Below are 19,194 nucleotides of genomic sequence, written 5' to 3'. Positions count from 1 at the left end.
AAAAAAGATTCAAAAAATTTTTTACATCCTAAAGCCCATGGTAGTGATCATCCCAATCCTAGACAACTCCTTACTTTCCATGATAAAGGGAGGGGTTAGGAAGGCTGATGTACCAGACACTAGGAGAATCCTTCTGAGATTTTTACTTTAAAAGGTGACTACAGAGTTTGGAATAGGTTGCCAATTGGCCAAAGGAGACTATACAGATACACAACAAATATATATATCACATACATAAAAACACATTTTTAAGGCTAGGTTAAAATTCCAATATAATTAGCCAAAGATTCCAAATGTTATTAGAAGTGAAGTGACATGCACATTCTATCGATTTCATCAATAAGAGATTGAATTATCCCAGAAATAAGAACAGCGTGTTGGTCCTTAGCCTGTTTGCCCTCAGATTCATCCATCACCCTTCCCCTCTTCAGCCCTTCTTCTGCTCTGCTCTGTGTGCAGAGGGGCTAACCCACAGGCTGTTTTTCCCAGACTCCTTTGTCAACGGCTCTTCTGCTGGGTGTAGTCAATGAGATGTCCAATGAGAAGTGCTGATCAGAGGATGGTAAAGGAAGAGAAAAGGGAGGTTATTTCTCCCTCTCTGCCTTGGGGATCATTTCTGGCAGCAGATATATCTCCTCTTTGACCCCAGCTACCACTAAAAAAAAGCCCATCCTGGTTCCAGCTTCCTTTAGGTAACCCCAACCACTAGGCTCTATAATATCACCTCCTCCCTCAGTTTCTCCAGCAATTGCTAATCTCATGCATGATGATTTCTGTTTTCCTGATCGGACTCTGACTGATAAAATTATTGCAGTAATTCTTTTGAGTTGATCTACAGTTTTTTTCTTGGGGCAAGAGATAGTTTGTACTTGGTCTGTGATTCTTCTAAGTAATCAACTTTAGTGATTGTCTTTTTTTTTTTTAATCTAAGTTTATTAACTTTTCCTTGTGAGATACTGTGTGTGAATCAAGGATTTCATTTGACATATGAAAGAGAATTTTTTATTGGGATAATAAAAGGACTCTGTAAGTGCTTAATTAGGAGACAAAAGCCAGCCATCCTCCTCTGTTTGGGACAGTGGTTGCCAACCTGGTTATCCATCAGAATGGTATGGGGAGTCTTAAAAATCACCCCCACCAAGGAGATTCTGATTTAAATAGCCTAAGATGAATAATTTTTAGAGTAGTGGTCCCCAGACCAGCGGCATCAGTATTACCTAAGAACTAGTTAAAAATGCAAAATGTGGGTCCCCCCCAACCCTAGAACTACTGAATCAGAAACTTCTTGAGGTTGGCACAAGAAATCTGTGTTTTAACAAGCCTACCAGGTGATTTGATGTACACTGAACTTTAAGAACCACTATTTTAAAACTACCCAGATGACTCTGATGTGCAGCCAAGTTTAAGAACTACTGGTTTAGGAATAAACTATCTATAAAATCATAACTTTAATTAAACATGCAATTATTTAATACCTACCATGCTTTGGAATTTCCTGTTGCCCAACAGAAGACTGAAAATGAGATTATTAATAAAATTTGAAACTGCAGAAAGATGATGCATTAAAAGAAAAAGTTGTAAGAGCCACAATTATTCAATCACACAGAACACAAAAAGAAAAATGTATTATGAAATTTCTTCTTTCTGAATTAAAAATAGCTAACTAGATAGTAAATGTGCTTCAACGATAAGGCTGAGGTCCATTGCAGAATGCATGTCTAATTAACTAACATACATTTCTCCACTTGTCTTCAATTACACTAATGGCACAAAATCTTTGCTAGAGATGATTTTAGATATCATGTAATCCAGCATTTTGCTACCAGTAATTCATGGACCTGAGGGCTTACAGAAGTTTTCTGGCAATGTAGCAGCTTAAATTGTTTCACTGTGAAAATAACAGTAACTCCAACTCCAACTAGCATAAATGATCAAATACATTTTAGGCTCCCTCATTTTCGGTCCACAACTAATGACAGTTTCTGTTGGAGTTTGCCCCAACTCCATTTCTCTACAATTCTCTTGGTTTTACTCTCTTCCTTATAACAACTTTGACTTCAAACTTGATATTCCTCATTGTAGCAAAATGGCTGCAGCAGTATCAGGCCTCACATCTGCATCCCATATCATCCAGAGAAAGAGAAAGTGTCTCTCCAGATAAATACTGAAGAAAAACAAGGATTCTCTTTTTCCAGAAATCCCTGGAAAATATATTCTGGTTTTTCTTTAGCCCAGGTTGGTTTATGGGACCTAATCCTTGTGGTCAAGAGAATGAACTGGGCTTCAGTCAATCAGGGCCCATTACTAGAGCTAAGGATGAAGTTGTTTACTCATGAGACAAATGGAAAACTAAGATACTATTGCTACAGGAAAGTGCAATGAATACCAAGAATCCTAAAACAGCAAATTTCTGCTACGCATAGGGGAGGGGAAGTGTTTTAAATTTGATAAGTAAAATAATTGTTCAGATGTTTTCCTTCAAATTAGATGCATCTTAGAGCCTCCAAGAATTTATCAAATGACCATTCATGGCAGCCAGTGGAGATCAGAGGGATATTCTCAAGACAATCATTTAGTCAGTTTACTATCCAGGTTAATACTACTAGTTTAGTGTTTTATTTGCTCTTCAGCTTAAAATAATTTTTATTCTTAGTTATATATTGTATAATTTAACACCTATAAGGGACCACTGTTTGGAGACAGAAAGACATACATATTGACCTGTGTTTTTCATGTTCACCCAGCACCTTCTGATGACACCGCCACAATTTTCTTACGGGAAAGCATCAGCACCTTTTTCCTGGTGGTACCATATAAGTGGAACTGTCAGTCAAGATGTCCCTCTCTCCCATAGCCACACAGTGAGCATGTGACCCAGAGCAGGCCAACCCAATTCCTTTTCCTGGGACAGGAAAGAATGACAGAGCTGATTCATCTCTGTGATGACACTTTAAGAGGACTATTCAATTACCTACTGCTCACAAAACCCAAGAGCTTTCCAGGTTCTTGCTGTTTCTAACGTGGCCCTTCAGCTTCCTTTGATGTGTGAGTCACCCATGGCCTTCCAGTCAATTCACTTTTTGCTTGAGTTTTCAAGAATAGGTTCTATGGTTTGCAACATACAATCCTGAGAAGAAGCATAAAAATGACAATTCTGAACATTTCCTTCAAGATGATCAACACTGAATTCATAAATTCAAAAAATTTTTATACAGTATCTCAATGTATGTCTAGTACTTTAAAAATCACTGTTGAATAGGGAAAATATAATAAGATTTTATCCAATTTTACTTATAATTTGTTAGGAACAAAAACCTTCTAAACTCTCAATGTGTTATTTGTGGATAAGTGCTTGGGAATAGCAGCTTGAAACCTTCTCTTTTATCTTACCATTTAGAAACAAAAGACAAAAATATGAAAATAAGCTAGCTCCTTTTTAAAGCAAAATTGTTTTAAATGTTAAAATTCTAAGTATAGCTACAAAAGTGGCTTTTCAAGGTTTGATGCATAATAGGCAGTTAAATTTTAGTATATATTTTAATATGTATTTAATCCCAAAAGAAACATGATGTAATATTATTTTTAATTGATTCATCAACAAATTATGCTTTTTCTCATAAAATAAAATTCAGGAAAATTAAAGAAAATTAAGCTTTTTCTTAATAACTCATAGGGATGTAATGTATAGCATGGCAACTATAGTTAATAATACTGTATTGCACATTTGAAAGTTGCTGAGAGAATTCATCTTAAAAGTTCACATCACAAGAAAAAGCATTCTGTTAACTATGTATGGTTATGGATGTTAGCTGCTCTTGTTGTGGTGATCACTTTGCAATATATACAAATATCAAATCATGATGTTGTACACCTGAAACTAATATAAAGTATGTCAGTTATACCTCAATTTAAAAAAGAAAAAGAAAATTAAATATTTTCTAAAGCTGAATGATATGTTTAAATATATAGTGACTAATGCTCAATGTATATAAAGCAATATTAAGAAAAAGAATAAAAATGTGTATAGTAATCTTTGAAGACATACTGATTTGGAAATTTTACTTGCCTTTCAAACCACTTATATTTCACACAGGTAATAATAATTATTTTTAACTCCTAGGGGCCTTGGATAGATTATTTATTTCATTGAAAGGTGATCGAGTCAAAAAAAAAACAAACTGGGAGACAGTGATACACCTCCTTACTTGACAGGAACCAGAGAGGTCACACAGATAACCCTGAGAGGTGAGATACAAGCAGGGTTCCTTAGACTCGCTGGGCCCATCAGACATTCTTGCTTTCTGCCACCACAAATGCACTTCAGTAATTGTAGAAAAGTGAATTCTCATCAGCTTCTAGGCAATGTCTGTAACTTTACCAATTCCAAAACTATACATTTCTATGCAATTACATATATGATTGCCTGCAAACCAACAGATGAGTCTTGAGTTGAACCCACACATTTTGAGGCTAAAATCCAGAGCAGTTGCCCAGGACCCACTGCCCATATATTGATTTAAGACCGTTTCAGTATTGAGTGATTATTGCTAAATTAAGGTTTCATACATCTGAGTTTACAGAGATTGAACTTCTAATATTCAAAAGAGGTATAGAACCTACTGCGCTCCTCCAATTCTCTGCTAGGAGTTTTCTGTGACACCAAGGCAGGCAACCAAGAATGGACAGATAGTAACTTTTATTGTGTTCCTTTGATTGTTTCTGTTGCCCACTAGTCACTTTTGAACATTTCTGCTATCTCCAGCTGTCTCTGATGAAACCAATACATAAACTTGCAATAATTCAGGATCCCATGACATTGAGAGTCTGTAAATAACAAAGAATAATTCAAAGCTCTTGGACAAAATTGTTCCCCTTGTTAAATGGGCTACCCTGATAAGCAGGGGAGAGGTAGACTTAGAAGGCTGGAGAAGAGTACAATATCAGACCTTTAAAATACTTGTAAAAGTTTTATGTTAGCTTGAACTAGGGTCTTATCTGACTCCTGTGACATGATGAATGTCATGTGGCTAACAAAATCTCATTCTAAACAGAGTTTCCATGTTCCTGTAAGTAAGCCAAGAATCTTATGATCTACAGCTACAAAAATTAAATAAACAAACAAGCAAATAAATAGAGGAAGAGTTTTAATCAAGCATAGTATCCTCCAATGTGCTCCGCCCAACTGATTGGAATTCCTGTCGTGTTATTTCTGAAAGTATGGCCAAAAGATACAATCTTTTATCGATTATTTTATTTTTTGGTGAGAACATTTAAGTTCTTCTCTCTTAGCAAATTTTAATTGCATAATTCAATGTATATTCACCATGTTACACATTAGATCCTCAGATCTTATTCATATTATAACTGCAAGTTTGTATCCCTTTACTAGCTTCTCTATTTCCCCCAAGTCAGATCTATCCCTGACTTTATTTTGTTTTATTTTATTTTATTTTTTTTTTTCACACACACACACTGTATTTTATTTTTACAAGAGATAAATAGACTGACACCAAACATTGTACATGGATGTTTTATTTTATTTTAATTGAAGTATAGTTGATTTACAATGTTGTGTTAGTTTCTGGTGTACAGCAAAGTGATTCAGTTTTTTTTTTTCAGATTCTTTTCCATTATAGGTTATTACAAGATACTGAATATAGTTCCCTGTGCTATATAATAAACCCTTGTGGTTTATCTACTTTTTATACAGTAGTGTGTATCTGTTAATCCTATACTCCTAATTTATCCCCACCCCCCTTTCCCCTTTGGTAACCATAAGTTTGTTCTCTGTATCTGAGCCTGTTTCTGTTTTGTAAATAAATTCGTTTGTTATTATTTTTTAGATTCCACATATAAGTGATATCATATAATATTTGTCCTTCTCTGTCTGACTTACTTCACTTAGTATGATAACCTCTGGGTCCATCCATGTTGCTGCAAATGGCATTATTTCATTCCTTTTTATGGCTGAGTAATATTCCAGTGTGTGTGTGTACAGATACATACATCTTCTTTATCCATTCCCTCTGTTGGTGGACACTTAGGTTGCTTGCATGAAAAGACACATTTTTCTTGAACACTCCGTAACTGGGCCTGGAATCCAAGTGAGTTTGCCACAGCCCCTGTCTCGTTCTGAAATTTAGGATTCAGGCATAATGTTCATCTCTACTTCTTCCCCCTCTGATTTGCCTTTGACTTAAATTCCAGACCACTACCACAACAGTGTTTCACCCCCTCAACAGTTTAGTCTCTGTGCTTCTGTCAGCATGCGGTTCATGAGAAGCTGCCAATGTTGCCTTTTTGTGATGTATCAGTGTTTTACCTGATGGTCAGGTCCTTGTAGCATCCCACAAAAATCTACTTAATTGATAATATCCCTGAACTGTGGTAGTAATACCAGCAGATCTCCACATGCAGAGTTTTAGTCGGAGGTGCCAATCACACATCTTCTTTGGCTACAGTGGAAGCATAAATTCAAAATCTATATAAAAATTTGCCTTAGAATCAGGCTTAATCTAGGTTAGTGTCTGACTCCATTGTGTAGTAAACACCATGTGCTAAGTAAAATCTCCTAAGATTTTTCCTGCTAAATGATCTCTGTGTTTCTTTAAGTTTCCTAAGAACACCAAAAAGGTATGACCACAAAAAAGAAGTGGGGATGGGTATGATCACCAGAAGATTTGCCATTTTTAGGGTGTTCATTCTCCAGTATTCATATCTTGGTGACATAGGCATGAAAGTTATGTATTAATTGGACCCGCCTGAATCAGGGGATGTCTGTGCTTCCTTTTTCAACTCTGAAACTCTGCTCTCTGATCTCTGAAGTTAGAGTTTTTGTCGGAGGAAGCAAGAGGACAGAGTAAGACTAAGATTATTCATAAATATTGTGGAATGTCTGGTAGGATGAGTGAAGCACGGGTAAAGCAAATGCCATACTAGATGTGAAACCACGTTTATGGAAAAGAAAAGGGAAGCTTTCAGGGAGCAAAAATGCACCAGAATATAGAAACCACAGAAGACAGAGCTAGAATATGCCTCAGATGTCTAGGAATAGCAGAGTTAAAATGTCTGTATATTAGCAGACATGTAAAATTACAGAATAATATTTGACAAAACCTTTTATTTCAGACTTTTACTATTTGTCCAGTTTCTTTCCCTTCCTTCCTTCCTTCCTTTCTCTTCCTTCTTTTCTATGATATAGGATTAGATAATAATTTGTTGATTTTAATCTTTCTAGGTTTGTTCATGTTTCCCTTTCCTTGACTCTATGGGCCCCAAAAATGGATTGCCTTTCTGAACACTAAATGGAAACTTTTTTTGTATAAATGCAGAAACCTGGACCACACGATATTGAGTACAGACTTTCAGGGAAACCAAAGTGAAAATCCCACCAAAGATACTTTTAAATTATTGCCTCTGTACATATGGAATGTGATTTCTTATCCAAATTTTTTGAGATAATTTATGAATTTGCTGTATTGCATACTCTTTAATCAACATGAATACCAAATAAGTGAAATTATTTACCTAGTCATTTTAGATTTACAAAGAAAAAAACTATATATACCTTGGATACAATTACTAGTACATGGTCAGTCCATTTTAGCTGATCAGCTGGCTGGCTGAATGCAGGTCTGTGTCTCTCGGGCAGCCCATGTAGCACAATGGAAAGGCACTGGAGTAGGAGCCAGAAGATCAGATGTCAGTTCTGTAGTGTCCCTGGGAAAATCGCTCAGCCTTTATAACTCTCCGTTTTTTTATCTGTAAAATAGAATAAAAATATCTTCTGGCCTGCCCCGCTGGATTGTTAGGAGAATCAGAGAAGACAGTGCATGTGAAAGCATTTTGTAAATGCAAGGCATTTGTGATATAATTTTACTTAACTAGTAATTGATATTCCCCTGCTTTAAAGCCACATTTTCAGAAACTAAGACAATTAGTTATGGCAGTTCGTATATATCCCAAAGCTAATTTTGACATAACAACATCAATTTCAAAAGCCCAAACCATGTGGCCTGTCCTTAGGCCTGAAAATTATTCAGTGTTTTGTAAAGCTGAGGTCAGTCAGTTGGTGCCTCAGGATGGTGTCAGCAGCTGGCCAGTGATACTCAGCTTTAGCTGGGGACCAGTTTTCCTCTGACCTCAATGTTACAGTGTTTCAACTGTCATGTGTTTAAAGCCTGTAGGCTGGTTGATAAGAAAAATGAGGCAGGGTGCAAACACCTGGGGCTCAGCTACCTTAGTAAGTTTAAGTCACTGTTAGGAGTGGGGAGGCATTTCAGCAACTTTTCTCATGTTTACTTAAACTGATTTTAACCTGAAGGTAAACTATTAACCTACTTAAGGAGCAACCAAATTAGAGTAGTAATGTAGTTTCTCAATTCAGTTATCAAAAGGGCCTACTAGGTTACCTTGTCCATGAATGAATATATCATCACTTTGTCACCTAAGTATTCAATCTGGGAGAAGTTATTTTCCAGAAAGTGATAGCATCATCTTATGTTTGTCTGGTCCTCAGGGGATGAAGGGGTATAGCTCTATGAGAACATGACTGATAGAATGGAACCTGCTTGAACATTAGCATCATGACAGCAGTCTCATTGCCAGTGGTTAAAATTTCAGCTTTCAGTTTTCAGATATCAAAATAGCAAGAAAGGTTTCCATAAATGAACTGTTACTTTTCCCTACCTCTGCCACTTCACAGCCACGGTATATCTGGAAGCTAAGATATGGGCACGGGACTTTGGGTGTTTCCATTAACAGGTTGGTTTGCACTGCTAGATAAAGATGTCTGGGGGAGTCCAAATCTCATTTACCATGAGGCTCCTTTTTATTTTTCCACTCACCTTCTGTATTGTATAACACAACAAAGTTAAATAGCATAGATTCCCAGGTCGAGGGCTAGCAATAGACTAGACCAAGTCTATAAGAGGTCAAGCAGTGGAGAAGCAGAAATTTTAATAAAATCCAGGGAGCAGGGGTAGGAAATCCTATGTGTTAATTAACTCTACCTCTTTTAGGCTTCTGATAGTTGTACAATTATCCTCTGCTTCATTACCATGAGCTTGTTCAAGTAAAACAACAATTAATAAAATTTTAGACTACCCTTCCCAACAATTTAAAAAAAAATCTGCAAGCAAAATTATTATATCATTTTATCACAGCCATTAAAAAAAAATAGGATAATATTATTAGCAAATTGAGACCTAGCTGTGACATGTCCAAGCACTTTCCTAATTGATAAATCGAGAGTTGAACCAATCATTTCTAGAGTCCCTCCAAGCACTAGTATTCTATGCTTCTATTTCAAATGGCAAAGGGATGCAGAGAGCTCTTGAATTAACTGGGGTGAAATTAGTATATCTAATATAATGTAACTGGTAATACTACTAATTTTATCAATTTAGTTTGGGCTCTTCTTTTCCTAAATTTTTTTTTCTTCTTCCTGCTTATTTTTGGTAACTGCACAAATAGAAAAGAAAGGTCAAATAGACGGCATAGACAAAAAAGATGTAGGTCAGAGGATACAAACTTTCTGTTACAGGTAGAATAAGTTCTAAAAATCTAATGTACAACATGGTGACTACAGTTAATAATGTGGTATTGTATACTTGGAAGTTGCTCAGAGTAGATCTTCACCTTTCTCACCACAAAAAAAAAAAAGATTAACTACATGAGGTGATGGACATGTTCATTATATTGATGTTGGTAATCATTCTGCAATGTATACGTGTATCAAATCATCATGTTGTACACTAAATATATACAATTATATTTGACAATTACTCAATAAATTTGGGGGTGGGGACAAAACAGCTAATCTCTCAATATTAAAGCACTGGCTATTATCAGGATTTCACACAACTGCTTATAAAATTTACTGAAAATTCCTCCTATATCTATCTTTACTGTAAGTGGATTAGGCCTTAAAACATTTCAAGTGAGACCCTATCTAGGATTGCTTGCCTTCTAACTAATGAATTTATTTAACATCATTGACTAGTTTTGATGCCCCTCCTCCCATTCATGGAATAGAAGAAACACAGAAGTGACAATTCTGCTCCAGTGTGTTGTGCTACTAGCTGGCCTCAATCCTGACCTAGAAGGAACATCTTCAAAGCTGAGAATTAATTTAGAGTCTGTTCCAGGTCAGTCCTTGGCGTCTTTGCTGAGAAGACCTACTAATGCCAACCTCAACAGAAATAAACACAAGCCCATTAGGAACTGGACTGAGACCATTAATCATGTAGCATAAGACAAATAGCAAAGCCTGTCAAATGATGAACCTACCAACTCAAAACTGAGTACAAAATAGCAATTCCAAAATGTTACAGTAGGTAATATCCCATTAAAAGGTATAAAGTTTCCACAAGACCAACAAACAAATTAATATACTATTAAAATAACTTACTAGAAAACTCTAAATATAATGATTTCATGATGCAATCTGAACCAGAAATGCTTCAAAGTAACATATTGTAATTTAGGACATTTTGCTACAAATTATCCTTCATACCTGGCACAATTTAAGATAAAAAGATGCATTTCTGGGTTACGGTGAAATTTTTATTATCCTAAAAACAGTATGCTAAAAAATACTAAAACACGACTAGTAATCTACTGGCTCAATTTTTTTTTTTTTTTTTAACAAATTTTTTTTTTTTAATGGGAATTATTTATTTATTTATTTATGGCTGTGTTGGGTTTTCGTTTACTGTGCGAGGGCTTTCTCTAGTTGTGGCAAGTGGGGGCCACTCTTCATCGCAGTGCGCGGGCCTTTCACTATCGCGGCCTCTCCCGTTGCGGAGCACAGGCTCCAGACGCGCAGGCTCAGCAATTGTGGCTCACGGGCCTAGTCGCTCCGCGGCATGTGGGATCTTCCCAGACCAGGGCTCGAACCCGTGTCCCCTGCATTGGCAGGCAGATTCTCAACCACTGCGCCACCAGGGAAGCCCGACTGGCTCAATTTTTAAAACACTTTCAATTATCTCCATAAATGGAGAGATTTATAGGTTTATCAAGTAGGTACAGGATTTTCTTGACAGTAAATTCTTGTAGAATGAAGCCAATTTATACTCATTTTTCAATATCTAAAATAACTACAAATTTAAATTGGCAAACTACATTATGCAATCATATTGATAAGCATGTCCTTGGTGGTTCATATATAAATATTTTAGCTACTTCTTTGCATCCACAGGAGAACAGGATTAGAAGCCTACTTTTCTGGGGTCTATCCATCATCATAAGGGGCAGGTCCAGACTAAAAGTCTGTCTCATGTAGCTTACAGACAAGGAGACTCTTATTTTCACCTGGGCAGGTGTTGCTTCTGCTACAAGGCATGCTAATACTTCAACAGCCTAAGTAATGAGGGAAATGCGGCCAGGACTGGTCAGGGACAAAGCTGGGAGAAACTGACCCAGCTATAGGGCTGGTGCCCAAGGAGGTAGTCTACAGTGAAATGACCAGTCTGAAAGGGCACAGTGATCCTCCAGCTTGGTTGCAGCAGTCTTCAGTATCTGAGATCCACTGAGCAAGTACAGTTTGGCAAAATGAGGTTTCAGGCAGCAGGTGATCTGCCAAGACAGATGCGGTTGTCACCACAGAACCTGTGTCTGTCAGGGTCCTAGAAGGAAGCATTCATCAGACTCAGGTTAGGAAAATTCAAGAAAGTTCAATTAAGGGACTATTTCTAAAGTTGTAGGATGAAATCACAAGGGAAAATACAACGCCCCAATACCTAGCTAGGCTGTAACCATCCCTAGCTAGAAGGGGTGAGGAGTGAAGGCAATTCCTAGAATCTGGAAGCAGAGGACCACCTGGAGCAGAGCTCTGACCTTCTGTGGAAGGAGGTGGGCAGCTCAAGGTAACCCCAGAGGGAAGAAGCTAGAAATATAAATACTCTGATCTCACTCAAGTCACTCCCTGGAATCTCCTGCCAGGGCTCCCCCGTTGGCCAAACCCAGCTGGAGCCAGAAGGCAAGGGTTGGTAGGTTCATATGGATCAGTATGGAGAAGGGAGGGAGAAAACAAGGTGGAAAAGGGTGGAAAGGAGTCTAGCAGGGCAAACAGAAAAATGGTGACATAAACAGGATACCCCAAAATGTGTGGGAGTCTGGGGAGGGCCCAGCATCCAGAGAAAGGGGCCAACAGAGTGAAGCAGTATATTAGAGCCCTCATCAAGAAAAGAAACTGGGTCAGAGGAGGACTCCACCCACATAGGAAGTCAGATGCTAAGCAACAAACCAAGGCAGAAGTCTGCTGGCACATGTTATGCCAGAGATGTGGGAGTGAGGGAAAGCCCCCAGGCATGCTGGAGGACTGGCTCCAGAGCAGAAAAGCTCATCCTCGATCTACCTCACTGATGCCTTTGGCATCGAATGTACCTTCTGCCTGCGTCAGGACTGACATAAGAACAAGTCAGAAATGAGACTGGTGAAGACCAGAGTATCTGCAACTGAGAAAATGGGAAAGAAAGAAAGTACCAATGCCATCGGAGACTGTTAACGGTCCTTGCAAGAAATGGATTACAAGTTCAAATTGGGAAGTGTAAGGAGAGTCTACAAAGGTGTGGAAAGAATGTAGGAGATGTAGAGAAACTGCAAGGGATGTGCTCCACCCCTAGACTCGGGACAACAAGGGGAGGGGGCAGTTATAAAACCCAGAACTGCAAGCTGAGAAATGCCCCAACCTTCAAATGAGGAACATCATCTGTCTTGGGAGAAAAGGAGGGGGGAACCTATGGAGAAGAAACCCAGGGGACGTATCTCTGGACTCACTCTCTACCCTCTTCAGATCTCCTGCAGGACTCCCCACTGACCAAACCCACCCAGAAGCCAGAGGACCAGGCTAACTCAGTCTACACAGGTCAATGTTGTAGGCCACAAAGAAGGATGGGGACACGACAAAGCTAATAGAAGTGATCCAGCACAGGCTATAGTGTAATCCCGGTGAAAAAGGATGAGGTTCTTCCCATGAGATACTTACCCATAACAAAGGAAAAATAGTAACTTTACATAAAAGAAACTAGCAGACTCCACCTTGACTAGACGATCAAGTTGGCATCACCAGGAATGGGTCAAGCTGATATCTTGTGTTTCCCTATATGATTCCCTGAGAAGAAATCCATACTTGAGTCTGATCATGAAGAATCATCAGACAAACCCAGACTGAGGGACAGTGTACAGAATAATTAGCCCATCCACTTCAAAAATGTCAATGTCATGAAAGGCAAAGAAAGACTGAACAATTGTTCCTGGTGAAAGGAGACTATAGAGACATGAGAGCTGAATGCAGCACACGACACAGTGTTTCCTCCTGATGCCAGGACATTACAGGACAAACTGTGAAATCTGAATTAGGTCTGTAACTTAGATAATAGTGTTATATAGATGTTAATTTCCTGATTTTGATTCTTGTACTGCAGTTATGTAATAAAAAGCCCTTGTTTTTAAAAAATACATAATGAGGTATTGGGGGGTAAAGATGCCTCATGTCTACTTTCAAACAGTTCAGGGAAAAAATGCATAGAAAGAAAGAAAAGAAAGAAAATATTATAAAACATTAACATTTGGGGAATTTGGGTGAAGTGTATATAAAAGTTCTTTTACTATTTTTGCAATTTTTCTTTAAGTAGAAAATTATGTCAAAATAAAGATAAAAGTGAGGAGAACTTGAACTGGTGCAATAGCAGTGGGGCTAAAGAGAAAGGGACATATACAAGAACTATGTAGGAGGTAAAATGGATCAGATTTAAGTGATGAATTATGTGGGAGGGGTTTACAGTGAACATAAGGCGTATGGTTTTGACCACCGCATAGTGCAGATGTCATCATTTTGGTACTCTTAGCGTGAACTGCTAAGTTGTCTGAATGATATATTAAATGTGCCCTGGATAAAATTCAAATATCTATTTCTATAATTTGTTATTTTTCTATCGAATTGACACAGTCAAATATTAGTAGATTCAAAACAAGATCCTAAATATCCACATCATCAATAGTAATAAGAGTTTAATTCTTTCCCCAGGAAAAGCAAGCAATTGTGGATTTACCCAGTAAGGGGTGAAAGAATGCCCCTGGCAAATCAGTTCCTCTTCTCCAGTCTTCCCTGGGATACAGAGCTGATTAGGGCTCTTACAAAGCATCAGAAGAACATTTAGAATGCAAAAGTAACTCAGACCTGTGACAGAGTGGTTCCCTGCAACTGATTGGGGAAGCAAGTTGTAAGAGAGAGCATTCCAAACCCTTCTACTCTCATGTAAAATACTTTGGCACAAAGTTGAGAAAGAAAATCATATGTCTTATAGGCTTCCATCAATCTCAAATAGTCACCAGTATGAGAAATTAGCCCCATTTCTCTGACCGTCCTATGTGTCCTATTCCAGGGCACAAAGCCCAGTTGTTTAAGGCATGGCCTATTCAACAAGCGTGTACTGAACACTTACCATTAGCATCAGCCTTTAATCTGGGTCAGATTTATGGGTAGGTATAACCCACACTTTGCAGGAAATAGAGACTTAAGGATATAGCTTTTCTGCTGTATTTCTCATAGTAGTGTAAGTTTTCTGGGAAACTTTGTTAAGTTAATTGTTATATGTTATATAATTGTTAATATGGATTTAATGCTTGATGACTATGAGTTATATCTGTTTTTATTACTCAGAGTCCTAGTTAGATGTTGGTTATAACTAAAATACCTAAATAATGGTGGATTCTATTGAACAACCAGCAACTAGTGCCAAGAAGATTAGCTGCACCTACACTCAGCTACTGGGCTGAGAAGGGAATGATATTGAGGTGAAATAGGCAACTGGTTACTAATTAATGTTGTTTTGAGATGCTTCAAGAACCCATAGATCCTGCAGTGTTACCATTAAATATCCTTTCCTTTGAAATAACCACACCTACCAAGGTCTCCATTAAAATGCAACTACCCTTAAGGTATGTCAATAATACAGAAGGATAAATCAGTTTATTAAATACTGTGAAGGATGAGGATAACATAAGAGAATTTTTGGATCTGGAAGTGGAAGATTTTGAAATGGAAGAAAGCACAGAAAATAGGGAAGTGCAAAGTTTTAGGAAAAAGAAAATCTCCCTACCTCACAGCTTTCCATAGGACTGGCCCTAAAACTAAATGTCATGAGTGTATGGGTGTGTTTTCTTTAACTTTTTCCAGTCAAGAGTCATGTACCACAATGTTCATTGCAGCTCGATTTACAATAGCCAGGACATGGAAGTAACCTAAGTGTCCATCAACAGATGAATGGATAAAGAAGATGTGGCACATATATACAATGGAATATTACTCAGCCATAAAAAGGAACGAAATTGAGATATTTGTAGTGAGGTGGATGGACCTAGAGTCTGTCATACAGAGTGAAGTAAGTCAGAAAGAGAAAAACAAATACCGTATGCTAACACATGTATATGGAATATAAGAAAAAAAAAAGGTCATGAAGAACCTAGGGGTAAGATGGGAATAAACACACAGACCTACTAGAGAATGGACTTGAGGATATGGGGAGGGGGAAGGGTAAGCTGTGACAAAGCGAGAGAGTGGCATGGACATATATACACTACCAAACGTAAAATAGATAGCTAGTGGGAAGCAGCCGCATAGCACAGGGAGATCAGCTCGGTGGTTTGTGACCACCTAGAGGGGTGGGATAGGGAGGGTGGGAGGGAGGGAGACGCAAGAGGGAAGAGATATGGTGATATATGTATATGTATAGCTGATTCACTTTGTTATAAAGCAGAAACTAACACACCATTGTAAAGCAGTTATACTCCAATAAAGATGTTAAAAAACAAAAAAAGACTTTTTTCCCAAGGCTACAGTCTACATCCCCAAACTTCGACAAACACCTTTTATCAGAATGTGGGTTGAAGAACAAGGGTGCAGAAACTCAAATAACAACTAGAATCGCAAGAACACATGCCTTTAAATGTGGGAAAAAGCATCAAAATCATTAAGTAATCCAGGGTATTTGCTTATCTTCCCTATTTGCTTATCTTCCTATGACCTGCCATTTCCAGCATTCTCTGTCTGCCAAAAACAAAGTTTTGTTCTGACCACAGGAAAGAGCATCACAGAAGTCTGCAGCTGTTTGGAAGAATATCTCCAAGTGTGGGGCTGAACATCTTCAATTAATTTTTCAAAGAATATTTCCTTCCGCAGAGATATGTTTGGGATTTCAGGATTCAAAGCATTGTACCTTAAGCCTCATTTTCAAACTGAGCATCTTCTTTCATTTTTCTCATCACACAGAGTGTGCACATAGTAGACACCTCCCTGGGACCTGTCTGATCAGAGCCCACAGTTCAGCAGGAGGGATCTTCTAACCAAGATCTAAAGGCAGACACACTCTGGATAATGGCTTATATTTAATCACTTCAAGTGCTGCATCTCTTTCTGGTAAGTTCTATTTTAATTTTCTTCTTTAGTGATCAAAAAGGAGCAAAGAAAAACTTACAACAATTTTCTCCTAGTACTTTGGAACTACATTTCTAAATTTTTCCCACCCCGTTGCCTAAAGGCAGATAAACCCTTAACAATATAAATCTTACCTGAAACTAACATAATGTTATATGCCAATTATAATTCAATTTTTTAAATAATTTAAATATATTTTAAATTTTAAAAAGTGTTTAAAAGACATTCTAAATCTGATAAAATCCAATAGGGTTAAATCTCTGGTCAGGTCCCACATATGTAAAATGGCATAATGCTTTCTAGCTCACGTAATCATGGTACAGATGAAGTTATATTGCGTATGTTCAATATCTTGCACAGAATAGATGCTCAGAAAAATGGTAGCTATTATTTTCTAAGACTGGCATTTTAATAGCTGGCAATTCAAGAGTAGGATAGAGCCTGATAATGCTGAGAACATCAGTGATACCAATTAGCTTGTGTATGCTGCTTTACAATTTCCGACGCATTTTTATAGACATTTTCACACAACAACCCTGTGAGGTAGATTGATAGTGTTATTGTATTAGTTTTTTATTGCTGCAGAACACATTGCCACAAATTTACTGAATTAAACAACACAAATTTATTATTTTACGGTTCTGCAGGTCAGAATTCCAACAAGGGTCTCATCAGGCTAAAATTAAGGTGTCGGCAGAGCTGTGTTTCCTTCTGGGGGCTTTAGGGGACAATTGTTTTCCTTGCTTATTCAGGTTGTGGACAGAGTTTAGCTCCTTGCAGTTGCAGGACTAAGGTGCCCATTTCCTTGCTGGCTGTCAAGTGAGAGCCATTCCAGCTCCTAGAGTCTGCCCCATTCCTCAGCTCATGGCCTCTTCCCTCTGTCAAAGCCAACAACATTAGGGTGAATCCCATTCATTTTTCACATCTCTCCTGCCTCATTTTTCATGACATGTTTCTGATTTCAGCCAGGAAAAGTTTCCCAGTTTTAAGTGTCTGTGTGACCAGATTGGGCCCACTTGAATACTCCAGGATAACTCCCCATCTCAGGGTGCATATCTTTAATCACATCTGCAAAGCCCCTTTTATCATGTAACATAACACATTCACAAGTTCCAGGGATTAAGACATGGACATCTTCAGGGCGGGGGGGTGGTTCATTAATTTTCCTCCCACCGTTATCATTATCCACATTTTACAGATAAGAATAATGAAGATAAAAGAGGATAAGAGACTAGCAAAGGGCACACAGTAAGCAACAAAGAATGGACTCAAATCCCCAAATTGTTTTACTCCAAACCGAACTCAGTGTTCTTCCAACAGACAATTTTTTTTCTGAAAGGCAACTCAGCATTTTTTTTCTCTTGCATCGCTCCTCCCTCCCCACCCACATGTAAACCCACACTTCCATTAACTATATTTAAGGCTGACATTCTTGAGGAATTAATGCATTTTCCAGAACTTCCACAAAGAAGCCAAAGTTTAGTTGTATTTCGACTGATTTTGATGTAATTTCTTCCAAGACTTATACCATTGAAAGTATTCTTTGCCAACAATTGGTTACTTTCAGCTAGAGCTATAAAGATGGTTTGAGCACTAAAAGCAGTTCATGTCATGGTACATGTAGGTTATCTCACAATTCTTCTCAAGAGATGTACTCCAAAATTTACAAGCAGCTCATGCAGCTCAATATCAAAAAAACAAACAACCCAATCCAAACATGGTCAGAAGACCTAAATAGACATTTCTCCAAAGAAGATATACAAACACATGGCCAACAAACACGTGAAAGGATGCTCAACATCACTAATCATTAGAGAAATGCAAATCAAAACTACAATGACGTATCACCTCACACCAGTCAGAATGGCCATCATCAAAAAATCTGCAAACAATAAATGCTGGAGAGGGTGTGGAGTAAAGGGAACCCTCTTGCACTGTTGGTGGGAATGTAAATTGATACAGCCACTATGGAGAACAGTATGGAGGTTCCTTAAAAAACTAAAAATAAAACTACCATATGACCCAGCAATCCCACTACTGGACATATACCCTGAGAAAACCATAATTCAAAAAGAGTCATGTACCACAATGTTCATTGCAGCTCTATTTACAATAGCCAGGACATGGAAGCAACCTAAGTGTCCATCAACAGATGAATGGATAACGAAGATGTGGCACATATATACAATGGAATATTACTCAGCCATAAAAGACATGATATTGAGTTATTTGCAGTGAGGTGGATGGACGTAGAGACTGTCATACAGAGTGAAGTAAGTCAGAAAGAGAAAAACAAATACCACATGCTAACACATACATATGGAATCTAAAAAAAAAAATGGTTCTGAAGAGGGAAGTAGCCGCATAACACAGGGAGATCAGCTTGGTGCTTTGTGACCACCTAGAGGGGTGGGATAGGGAGGGTGGGAGGGAGACACAAGAGGGAGGAGATATGGGGATATATGTATATGTATAGCTGATTCACTTTTTTATAAAGGAGAAACTAACACACCATTGTAAAGCAATTATACTCCAATAAAGATGTTAAAAAAAAAAAAAGATGTACTTAGCATTTTGATACTGAAATGTTCAACATTCATTTGAGACAGGACTGGTCACTTCATATTTCCTAGATAATAATATTTCTAGCCTCCTTTCTTGTTACTAGGATTTAGAAACATAATTTTAAATTTATTTTCATATGATTTCAGTTAACCAGTAGGTGTTTATTAAACCCATTAATAAATACAAAATGT

The sequence above is a fragment of the Eschrichtius robustus genome, chromosome 13 (assembly GCF_028021215.1).
Source record: "Eschrichtius robustus isolate mEscRob2 chromosome 13, mEscRob2.pri, whole genome shotgun sequence".
Lineage (NCBI taxonomy): Eukaryota > Metazoa > Chordata > Mammalia > Artiodactyla > Eschrichtiidae > Eschrichtius > Eschrichtius robustus.
The sequence above is the reverse complement of the archived record's forward strand: the minus strand, read 5'-3'. Positions refer to the sequence as shown.